This window comes from Rosa rugosa, chromosome 7 (genome assembly GCF_958449725.1).
Source record: "Rosa rugosa chromosome 7, drRosRugo1.1, whole genome shotgun sequence".
Taxonomy (NCBI): Eukaryota; Viridiplantae; Streptophyta; class Magnoliopsida; order Rosales; family Rosaceae; genus Rosa; species Rosa rugosa.
Window position 1 is genome coordinate 22,707,959 of NC_084826.1, and position 10,581 is coordinate 22,718,539.

The 10,581-nt window shown below is 38.6% G+C and overlaps 1 long non-coding RNA gene across 3 annotated transcripts; it reads left to right on the forward strand.

Annotated features, from left to right (window-relative positions):
* The first annotated feature begins 7,576 nt into the window (after positions 1–7,576).
* Positions 7,577–10,340, forward strand: LOC133723152 (uncharacterized). 3 transcript variants are annotated; one of them, XR_009852918.1, is made up of 8 exons: positions 7,577–7,832; positions 8,011–8,248; positions 8,723–8,788; positions 9,091–9,151; positions 9,272–9,377; positions 9,497–9,589; positions 9,691–9,796; positions 9,893–10,340. It is a non-coding gene; the product is annotated as an uncharacterized LOC133723152 (long non-coding RNA). The 3 variants fall into 3 exon arrangements; XR_009852919.1 differs by lacking the exon at positions 9,497–9,589 and having other exon boundaries at positions 9,873–10,340; XR_009852917.1 differs by lacking the exon at positions 9,497–9,589 and having other exon boundaries at positions 7,578–7,832.
* Positions 10,341–10,581: the final 241 nt, after the last annotated feature.

Here is a 10,581-nt window from a genome sequence, read left to right on the forward strand (position 1 = left end):
AATGAAGATTTTGAAGAGATACCCAGAAGATGTTGTACATGATGTTGTTATCGGCAAAGATGATGAACAGCAGGCCACCCAAAGGGGGAATGGAAGATGGGTATCAACACTAGAACTGCTATCGTTATGTATTATATAATGAGACCCTGCCCGTTTCAAGATATATTCTTTCTAGTTAATATGATTATGTTTCTGGATTTAGAGGTTGAAGAGACGGGGGAGAATAAGGATCAAGAGCAAGTTTACATCTTCATAAAACCATAATAGAGTTAGAGACAGAGGAGCAGATGTGGGTGGGACCCGCGTGAAAATTAGGTTGATTGGCTGGCCGACGCGTGTCGGTCCGCATTTTTCCTCCTTCATGGACGCCCTCTTCAGATCTTTCCTGTATATATATATATATAAAATGAGGGGTATAATAGTCATTTTAGGACCTGTTGTGTGAGAATTAAAAAAAATAAGGACTAAACTGTTTAATTTAAAAAATTTGGACTAAAATTTTTTTCATGCAAAAGTATGAGGAGTAACGAGTATTTAATCCAAAATATAATACAGATCATATGTTTATATAGTCTAGAAACATGCACTAGAAATCAATTCTCAACCATCTTTTTTGACTTCTAAGATCAAGTATTTAAGTGAGTTGGAAGAAAAAAAATCAGCTATCCCTTCTAGATGTATTGGCATTTGAATTATATATATATATATATATATATATATATATATATATTTATGAGTTAAATACTGCTTACTCCCTATACTTATAGAGTTTCATCGTTTCAGTCCCTGACCTTCGAATTTCACCTAAAAAGTCCCTGAACTCTCAATTTCCTCCCAATTGGTCCCTGCCGTCAAGCATCGGTCAAAAAGTCCGTTATCTTCCCCTAAAAAGTCTATTATACCCTCATTTACTTAATATATATATATATATTTCTCTTCCTCCCTTTTTTTTATTTTTTTATTTTTTTTTATTTTTTTTTTCTTTTGACCTTTTCTTCTTCCAGCTCTCTCACCTCCTTATGTTCATCTCCTCATCGAGATGGTTCCAATCCACAGACCTTCAAGAGGTGAAATGAAAAAAAGAAATAAAAGAGAGAGAAAATAAATTTTTTTTTTTAAAAGTAAGTGAGGGCATAATAGGCATTTTCGGCAACTTTAACAGAAAATTTTGACGGCAGGGACCAATTGAGAGTTCAGGGACTTTTTAGGTGAAATTCGAAGGTCAGGGACTGAAACGATGAAACCCTATAAGTATAGAGAGTAAACAGTATTTAATCCTATATATATAGGCTTTCTCAGGTAAGGATATCCTTACTTAAGCTTATGGAACGGATTTCCAGTTTTTGGCCACTTTTCGATCACATATTCATATCTTAACCATTCAGTTTTTAGGTCCTAATGTATAGATCATCTCTAAAAAATTTCAGCCAAATTAATGATAGTTAAGGTATCCAAAACTGCAATTTACATGAACGAACCGAATCTGTCGAACTGGAACCGTTCGTGTACATTGTTGTAAATTACAATATTGAATGCCTTAACGATAATCAATTTGGCTGAAATTTTGCAGAGATGATCTATACATTAGGACTTAAAAACTGAACGGTTAATATGTGAATATGTGATCGAAAAGTAGCTTAGATAAGGACGTCCTTAGCCAAGGACTCTATATATATATATATATATATATATATATATATATATATATATATATATAACACACATAGATACACATTTACTCAAACTAATATATATATAGTACTTAAGGTTCAAATACACACACACACACACATTTACTCAAACTAATAAGTAAGGAATTTTGGTGCCTTCTTAAGGTTCAAATATGTGTTAGAAATAAGGGAAAATTTTGCAAACAGTACACCAAGTAAAAGCCACTAATAATTTCCATACATAATGTTTCAAACCGATCATTTTGGTACATGGACTCTCAAGCCCGACCCACTTTGTAGACATACTGTCACTGACGCCGTTAATTTGAGGGGTAATTTAGTCTCTTCGAGTTTTTACTCTGAGCACCCGGCTTTTTTCTTTCTTACTCTGGGCACACAACATTCTCTCTGTCTCTGACTCACTATGGGCACCCATCTCTCTTCCCTCCTCCCAATCTCGATCACCTCTGCAATTCTGCAATTCCAACCATTACCATCAATCAACACCCTTCAATTCTCAAGCTTCTCCACCGAAACCAAACTTTTTAAAGATTGAACAACTACAAAGATGCAATCTTTTATCTCTCATCCTCACTTCCCACATCTTCTCTCTATTGGGTTCATCTGTTCAAGATCTCCAACTCCAATCTAGGGTTTTTGCTGCTGTAACAGTTGAATTGATGGCTATGGTGAGTGAGGAAGATATGGAGTACGAGAGTGAACCAGAGGAGGCTTAACTCTGTTAAAAAATAAAATAAATATACTAGTAGCAAAACCCTGTGAATCGTCTTTCCCTCTTGTTCATCGTGTTCTCTATCAAAGGCAAAGCTTTGGCTTCAGGCATGGCTAGCTATCCAAGAAATTCAAAGTAAGTTCTATCACCTTACTTCTGTGATTAAGCATCGAACCTAGTCCCTCACCTTTAATTGCAGAAACCCAATTTGATCAAAAAATTCGAAATTCGATTTGATATTGGGATGAAGCTGTTGCGTTTTCAAACTCCGACAGAATCCCCCTCGCCGCCTCCGCCAGTCTCGATAAGATCTCGGCCGCCTGAATCCTAATGGACTCGGACGGCTTGGATTCGAAAACAGAGTCAATATCGGGAATCAAGTCAAGCAAAGCGTCATGTAAGTCGAGAATCTTGAAGAGCTTCTCCGGCGAGCGGCGGCTGATGCTGATGGCCTCAGCGAAGTTGAAGAGCTGAATCGCCAGGCCCTTGACGGGCTCCATGAAGCAGGCATCGTCGATGGCGGTGCCGATGCCCTGGAAGATTTGCTCGCAGAGCTTTTTCTCGCTGACGAAGACTATCCTGATGCAGGCCTTGGCGGCGCGTATCCACCGTCGGATCTTGGCCTCGAGCTCCTCCCACTGAAGCCTCTGGACGTCGCCAATGCTGAGCTTCTCAATCCCTAGCCGCCGGAAGCTCGAATCCACCGCCGATTTCCAGAAGAGAAGTACTCGGATGCTTTCCTCGGATTCGGGCCGGAAGAAACGAACTTTGTAATGGAGCTCACTTACAATTATGGAGTTAATTCCTATGATATTGGGATTGGGTTTGGTTACAAAGGAGCTTGGAGGAAAGATAACAAGAGAGTAGGTAAAGGATTGGGAAAATTTCCGGTCGCGGCCATGGAGGAAGAGAAAGAGAGAGAGTCAAAGTTAGAGAGAGGTAAAAGTACTAAATTACCCTCTGACAAATGAATAATAACATAAGAGTAAACGGCGTCAGTGACGGTATGTCTACAAAGTGGGTCGGGCTCGAGAGTCCATGTACCAAAATGATCGGTTTGGAACATTATGTATGAAAATTATTAGTGGCCTTTACTTGGTGTACTGTTTGCAAAATTTTCCCTTGAAATAATTAGTACTAAAAGCATCATGAAAACAATATAGATAATAGTCTTGAGCTCAATAACAAATATCGAGTGGTACACAAGAAATACAAGCTAAGGTATTTTGGTAAGTTTACTAGAAGTCTAATATTGAAAAATTACCTATCTTGTAAGTATGGTATGTGGTGTCATTGGTTTCTAAAAGGAAAATGCCTAGAACATATTTGGATTATTTCTAAGTTTAAGGTTTCTTAAAGTGCTCTACAGTCATACTAAGTTTCGGGTTATTATATAGTGTTTAGGAGAGCAAAACCCATCTTTTTGCTGCCAAAGATTAAATTAAGCTACGCGTGAATGATTTAATTAACTTGTTACTGTTTTTAGGGTTAATATAAAAATAAAATTCTCTAAAAGCCTTTGTTAGAGTCCAGAGAACTTGCACTTAAAATATAAATATTATAAAGCTTTGGAGGATAATTTTTTTTAAAGAGCTGAGTGAAAAACGATAACTTTATTCATAAAGCTGATAGCATGACTATAACGCATAATTACTGTACCCAAATTTAACTGTGTCGAGAAGGATGATATAACTCTTGTGTATTTTTTGTCGCTTGGAGAATTCCTCAACACTTAAACAAACCCTCAAACTTCACACAAACTCTTGGTCCAAACACAGGACATGGATAATTGGATATGTTTTTTGCTTCCCTTATTCATTGGTTCTTGTGTTTCCGTACTTGGCTCTCTTTAGGTTTTATTTGTTTTTTTAAAGAAAAACACAAATTCATTATACTTGTTGTGAGTTGCCTATTAACTCAACTAGGAAAAATAGGAAAACAAAAGAGAGAGGTGTAGAGATCAAGAAGTTGCTTTGTATTGATCTGGTTATGAATGAATCGATTGATGTGCGAAATGGTGATGCCTCAACCCCTTTATACAGTGGAGAGGTTGAGGTGTATTCATGATACATTATAATGAGAAGCCACCCTCTAATTTTCCCACTATTCACCATTAACCCCACTAACCATACAAATGATGTCCTCTTATATGTAGTGTAACTCGTATGGAGTAAATATGAGAACACCAAAGGAATTTAGGAATTGATTTATTGCGTAATGTATGTAGTCCACTTCTTATATCTGACACAAGGCTAGCGGTGGCTTCGAGGTTGATATGATAACTAGCCATTGTCTCAGTTCTCAGGTTGTGGATGAGGTCCACGAGCATCATTAGTCTCTGGCAATGAAATTGCCTTTTGCACCAGTGGGATGAGAGTTGTTGTTCCTCATCAAGATGAGGCTATTTTTCTTGTCCAACAACAACTGGTGATGTCCTCAAAAAATTTGGTGAACTTGGATTGACGGTACTGCTCCTGGGGTAGGTTATTCGAACTAAAGGTGGTGCAGGTCTTCTCCAATAGGTCAGTGTCAGTCAACTTTTCACCACAGTATTGAAGAAAGCACGGATTTTGCAGACTTCCGCATATATTCGGTAACAATCTTGAAGTCCTGGTAGTGCATGTTAACCCAATCATGGCGAGCTTCTTGCAACCAGATGGTATTCTGATGGTCAAAGCGATTTTGAGGGAATCCCATATCTCCTTTGGTAAGATGATGACTACGAACTCAGATTTCACAGAATCCGACAAGTGGTGGCGAAACAAGATCATTGCCTTAGCATTCATCTTTCGCGTAACAGCAATCTCATGATAATGATTATGGGATTATGTAGACATGTGAACGTAAGTTTTATTTGATCGTCTGGTTCAAAACATGTAACCACAGTTTTGTGAGAAATATAATTCTCATGAATTTATATTAAAATCGACTGGTTGATATAGAGATGAAATCATTTGGTCATCATTTGGCAAACATCTATATAATTTCTACTATAACAAAGTCCCTTCCATAATGCTAAAACTTTAGTTGAAGCAGAACTAATTAGGCCATCAATGGGAATAACTAGTGCTCCCTTCAACGTTCCATCACCATTTAATATGACTGCTCACCCTCCTTTTAAGTACTACATCACACGCACCATCAAAAATCATCTGAGCCTCCAAACCCCCCAATTCATGGCCTTCACCTACCTCATTTCCATATGCCCAGACTCGAACCTCTCTCTGGATACTGTCCCTGCAGGCTTGTTTTTTTTATTTTTTATTTTTTATTCCTGTGCCTTCTAAATTCCTCCGGCCACTGACCACAGCGTAGGACAACTTGCTGTGTTTTCCATGTTTAACTTCATTTTGATCCATCCATATCGACCAACTAATTAAACCAAACATTTCTATCTCTTTCGGACTTCTAATAATAATTACTTGGCCTAATAGATCACTAAAAGTAGGAACATACCAGCTTTTAACCACACCAGCTAGCCAGGAGCTCTTCCAGACACTACGTGCATAAGAACGCTGCCGAAGCATTTGCCCCATGCGCAGTCTGCCTTGCAGGTAGAGGCTGAAGCAATGCGGGCTGGTCTACTTGTCGCTATTCATCAGCAGTGGGGTGAAGTTGAATTTGAAAGTGACAGTGCTACAGTGCTGGCTGCCCTGGCTAGAGAAGAAAATGATTTGTCTGCGGTTGGTCTTATTTTGCATGATTGTAAACGTTATATGGAAGATTTCAATCTTATTCTTCTTAGACATGTCTATAGGGAAGCAAATGGTGTAGCTCATAGGCTAGCGCACCTTGCTAGTACATCCAGTTTGGATGAGTTTTGGGTGGAGGAAACTCCTGATATTATTCAGGATGTCCTTTTTGAGGATGATTGTATGTTAAATCGAGGTTCAGGTTATATGTCCCCCTCGGTGTACTATCCTTCTATGAATAATGAAAATTTAGGGAGGAGCACCACCACTCCAACCTAACGGGTGTTGCTTGCCCGAATTCAAAAAAAAAGAACGCTGCCGAAGACAATGTATGACAAATTATTCTAACCCCCCACATCTCAAACACCCAGCAAAAGAGCCAATTTCGGATTTAACCAAACACTCAACACAAGGAAGAAATGATCGAATGGCAAGCTCTCCATAAAAAGAGCTTGACTTTGTTCCCAGAAGGCTCCAGATTGTACTCCAAATATTTACGGAGATTGAATCACCCCTTCCCCCGCTACTATTTGCTCCATTGCCAACCTACTTCAATTCCATCCCTAACTAATAACCAGATTTCACTGAATAGTGACCATCATCATTGTAAAGCCAAACTACTACATCCCCCTCCCCCTCCCCCGCCCACCCACTTCTCTCACACAAAGGTATTGATAAAAATCTTCTCAACATCCAAAGAAAGAAAATTCTACTGAATAAATCTTTATTCCACATACCTGGGCCACTCATGAGTCGATTGACAGTAGCATTCGACTCCATGAACCTGGGAGTAATCACTTTGAATGTCCAAGGAGAAGGTAACCATTTATCTCCCCAAATTTTAATTAACTCTCCAGACCCTACTCTCCATCTAACACCAGCACATAGAAGTTCCTTTCCCTATACTAGTCCCTTCCACACCATTGACGTCGTAGGCCTTCCACCCGCTACTGCCTAATTTCCTTCTACTACATATTTAGATTGCAGCACCTTATTAATCAAAGTATGTGGATGTAGATAATCCTCCATAAGGTTTCAGCCAACAATGCCTGATTAAATAAGCTAATATCATGAAAACCCAACCCACCCACCTTTTAATTTTTACACAGCACCTCCCATTTACACCAGTGGCACTACTAGAAATTTCCCCAATAGCACCCTTTTTTTAGCCACTAAAAATTATCAGTGTCAAAAAAAATAGTATTACACTGATATAAAACATCAGTGGGTTTTTTACTTTCCTCTCACTGATATCAGTGTGTGTGGTATACAGTAGATGAAAAATATTATTTGTTTAATGCGTATGACACTGTTAATGGGGTCAAATCTGTGAAATATGTATTGAGAGGAGCTGACACGCATGCTTTTTAATCCTTTTATCAGCTGTGGTGATCTATTCTAGCCGTCGGATCAGTGAAGAGCTGATCGAACACTCAATAGACAGAAGACCCCTTTCCTTTTTAATCTCTATCGAGACGAGTTCAGACATAAAACCAGATCTAGTCTTCTCTCTCTGTCTCTCTCTCTCTCTCTGAGAGTTAACCATGGACAGCATCAGATCTGGACTCTACGGTCAGATCTTCCGTCCCGATAACTTCGTCGTCGGTCAGTCTTGTGCTGGAAACAACTGGGCAACAGGTCAGTACACCGGTTGGGGGGGGGGGGGGGGCTGAGTTTGATCGATTTGGTTCTCGATGTGGTGTGAAAGGAGGCGGAGAACAATTTACTGCTTGCAAGGTATGAATCCGATGTAACCAAACACAATTTCTTAGATCTATACCTGGAGGTTTCTCCCCTCATCTCTCTCTCTCTCTCTGTTTCCAAACCTAAACAAGATCTAATTTTTTCTCCCCTCCTTTTAATTTTGGATATCTCTCCTCTATGGTGTTTTCAATCTACTGGGTGACTGTTGCAGTAAGGAAAAGATCGTCTCCCATCACTTGTCAGCCGTTTTCAATCTCACAAAAGAACTCGAAGCCGCCATTGACGTGTTTCCAAGCTCTGCGTCGAGGTCCAAACGACGTTATGGTCAAGCCAAGGAGGGATTCTCGATGAACGACCCTCCTATTTGAAGCCTTCAGCTTTGTTTCTTTTCTCTCTGGATCTGACCCGTAGCCGCTTAATCTCCACGCCTCTACCGATCGTTAGTTGAGGTTAGAAGTTGCTTGGATTTTGATCAAATTAAAATCCCAAGCTTGAGCCCTTCGATTTGGCATTGTTTTGCTTATGAAAGTTTGGTTGAATTTTTGTGTTAATCTGCTTGTGATTGTGCAGAGAGGGATTTTGTTTTTGATTGAGATTGTAGCGAGCCAATACCGAGCTCTATGGGAAGTAGAACATGTAGATTGCGGGTAATTTCAGCTTGGTGGATTTGGGAGTGTTCAGTGATGCAAAATTCTTTCTCAATTTCATATATGTTCTTCTAGGTATTATTATCTTTTAATTTGTTTAGATTAACAATTATTTTCATGCTCTTTTTCAAATAGCATATCTTGGGGTTAAACAATTTCTTGGGCTAATGTAAATATGAAACAGTATTTTTTTTCCCCATAAAATTAGAATTTGTATATGAATTTTGGGGTGCGAAAGTAATGAAAATTTTCTCTAAATATTTTGACGAATGGCAGGCAAAGAGGTTCTTGTGCTGGCCACACCTACCTATGATTTTGGCAGGAGTTTAGCTTGCATGGAAGGTATGTTCCTGTTAAGTTAATATGCTTGTATTATGTGATCGTTTAATTGGAAATTTGAATGCTCATTGGAGTCTGTAATAGAGTGAAATGTAAATGTGTTTTGGTGGATTCATATACAAAAGGTAAGGAAAGATCTATGCACTTAGTGCTTCATGAATAGTGTGTGTGTGTACTATGTTTCTAATCTCTCTGTTTATGTTAATCGGTAACTGTGATTGATTTTGAATTCGGGATCTCAGTTGACAGCTACCATATCTCATCTTCTTTGGTTTCCTTCTAATTGTTTTATTCTGGTTTTGCAGCCTCGGATGACCGTCTCTCTGTCTTCTCTACTTATCATTTTCTCACCAATTCCACCTTTGAGTAAGAAGCTTTTAGTTTATTAGCAACTTGACTTACATCTATGTTTTAGTTTCTGCATTTTGTAGACTTGTTGGACGGTTTTCTGTCTAAATTTCTTGTTTGCTTGCATTGCCTGTATAGGTTTTGAAAGCACAGGTTAGTGCAATTCATTTGATAATTGGGGCTCTCCAGAGGATGCATTTATTTGGTGTTGAGAACAGAGATACTTTAATTCACAATGCCATGGGTAATCCTATTTTCATTACTTTATGAGCTTTCTGTTCTTTCTATTACCCAACTTACTGCCTCGTATTTGAACATTATGTGCATAAAACTAATGGGAACAATGATAAAAAATGAAACTAGAGAATAGAAACCTGATAACAACTCCAAAACTATTTTGAAGTGTGAAATAGCAAGAGTTTGGGAACAGAGATAATTTAACTCACAATATCACGGGTAATCCTATTTTCATTACTTTATGAGCTTTCTGTTCTTTCATTAATTAATCAGTTAGCACATTTACTCATTAGTCAGTGCCTGCATTTTATATTTTTCAGGTTGAGGATGTTTAAGGCCATGACGCACCAATACAAGGGCTTGTTGATTCAATAGCTGGACCTTTTGTATACAGTATAATGACTGGGCTACAATATTTGCTTTTTGGTATGTGGTGATTTTTCTTTCACATAATACAAGTTGATAAAAATGTCATTAGACTGTAATGAACCTGAAGTTTTAGATAATTGTAAATGTCAACAGAAACAAAGGGAGTTGGAATCAGATCGCATAGAAAAGTTGCCGGAGGTGGCAGATGCAGCATGGAGAGGAACATGCAGAGATTTAGGTTTTTTGATGTTGTATTATATTTGAAATTGTGGGAGAATTGTACAATACATTCTATAAATACGTGGTTGTGGCTAGATGAAATTGTTATTTTTTTTATATATACTCCCAATTTTGCCACTGATGTTGGTGGCATTGAAAAAACACACTGATTCTGTAACAGTGGGAAAGAAAGAGGTGTATTACTGCATTGGGTTTTGGGATGCCACTGATGTTTTATCAGTGTGGATTGCCCCAATAGCACCTGCTATAGAGGGGACTGATAGGGAATTAGTGGCTGCATAGTGGCTAATGGCATTAGCCACTGTTATCAGTGTGCTTTGTCCCAATAGGGACTAATTCAAATCAGTGTGCTTTGGGGAAATTTCTAGTAGTGTGGATCCCCTTCTTGCTGCCTCCGTTTCCCCACTAAAACTTAGAAACTTTAGATTGGTCAGTACGGCAAGCCCCTATAGGAAGTTGAAAGATTGACATTGTATAAGTCGAAATGGCTTTTGCAAATGATTTGATATGTACCGTCTTCCCAACTTTAGAGAGAAGCTTAGTTTTCCACCCTTGCAAATGCAGGTCCAACCTCTCACGAATTCTTTTAAACATGTCATTTT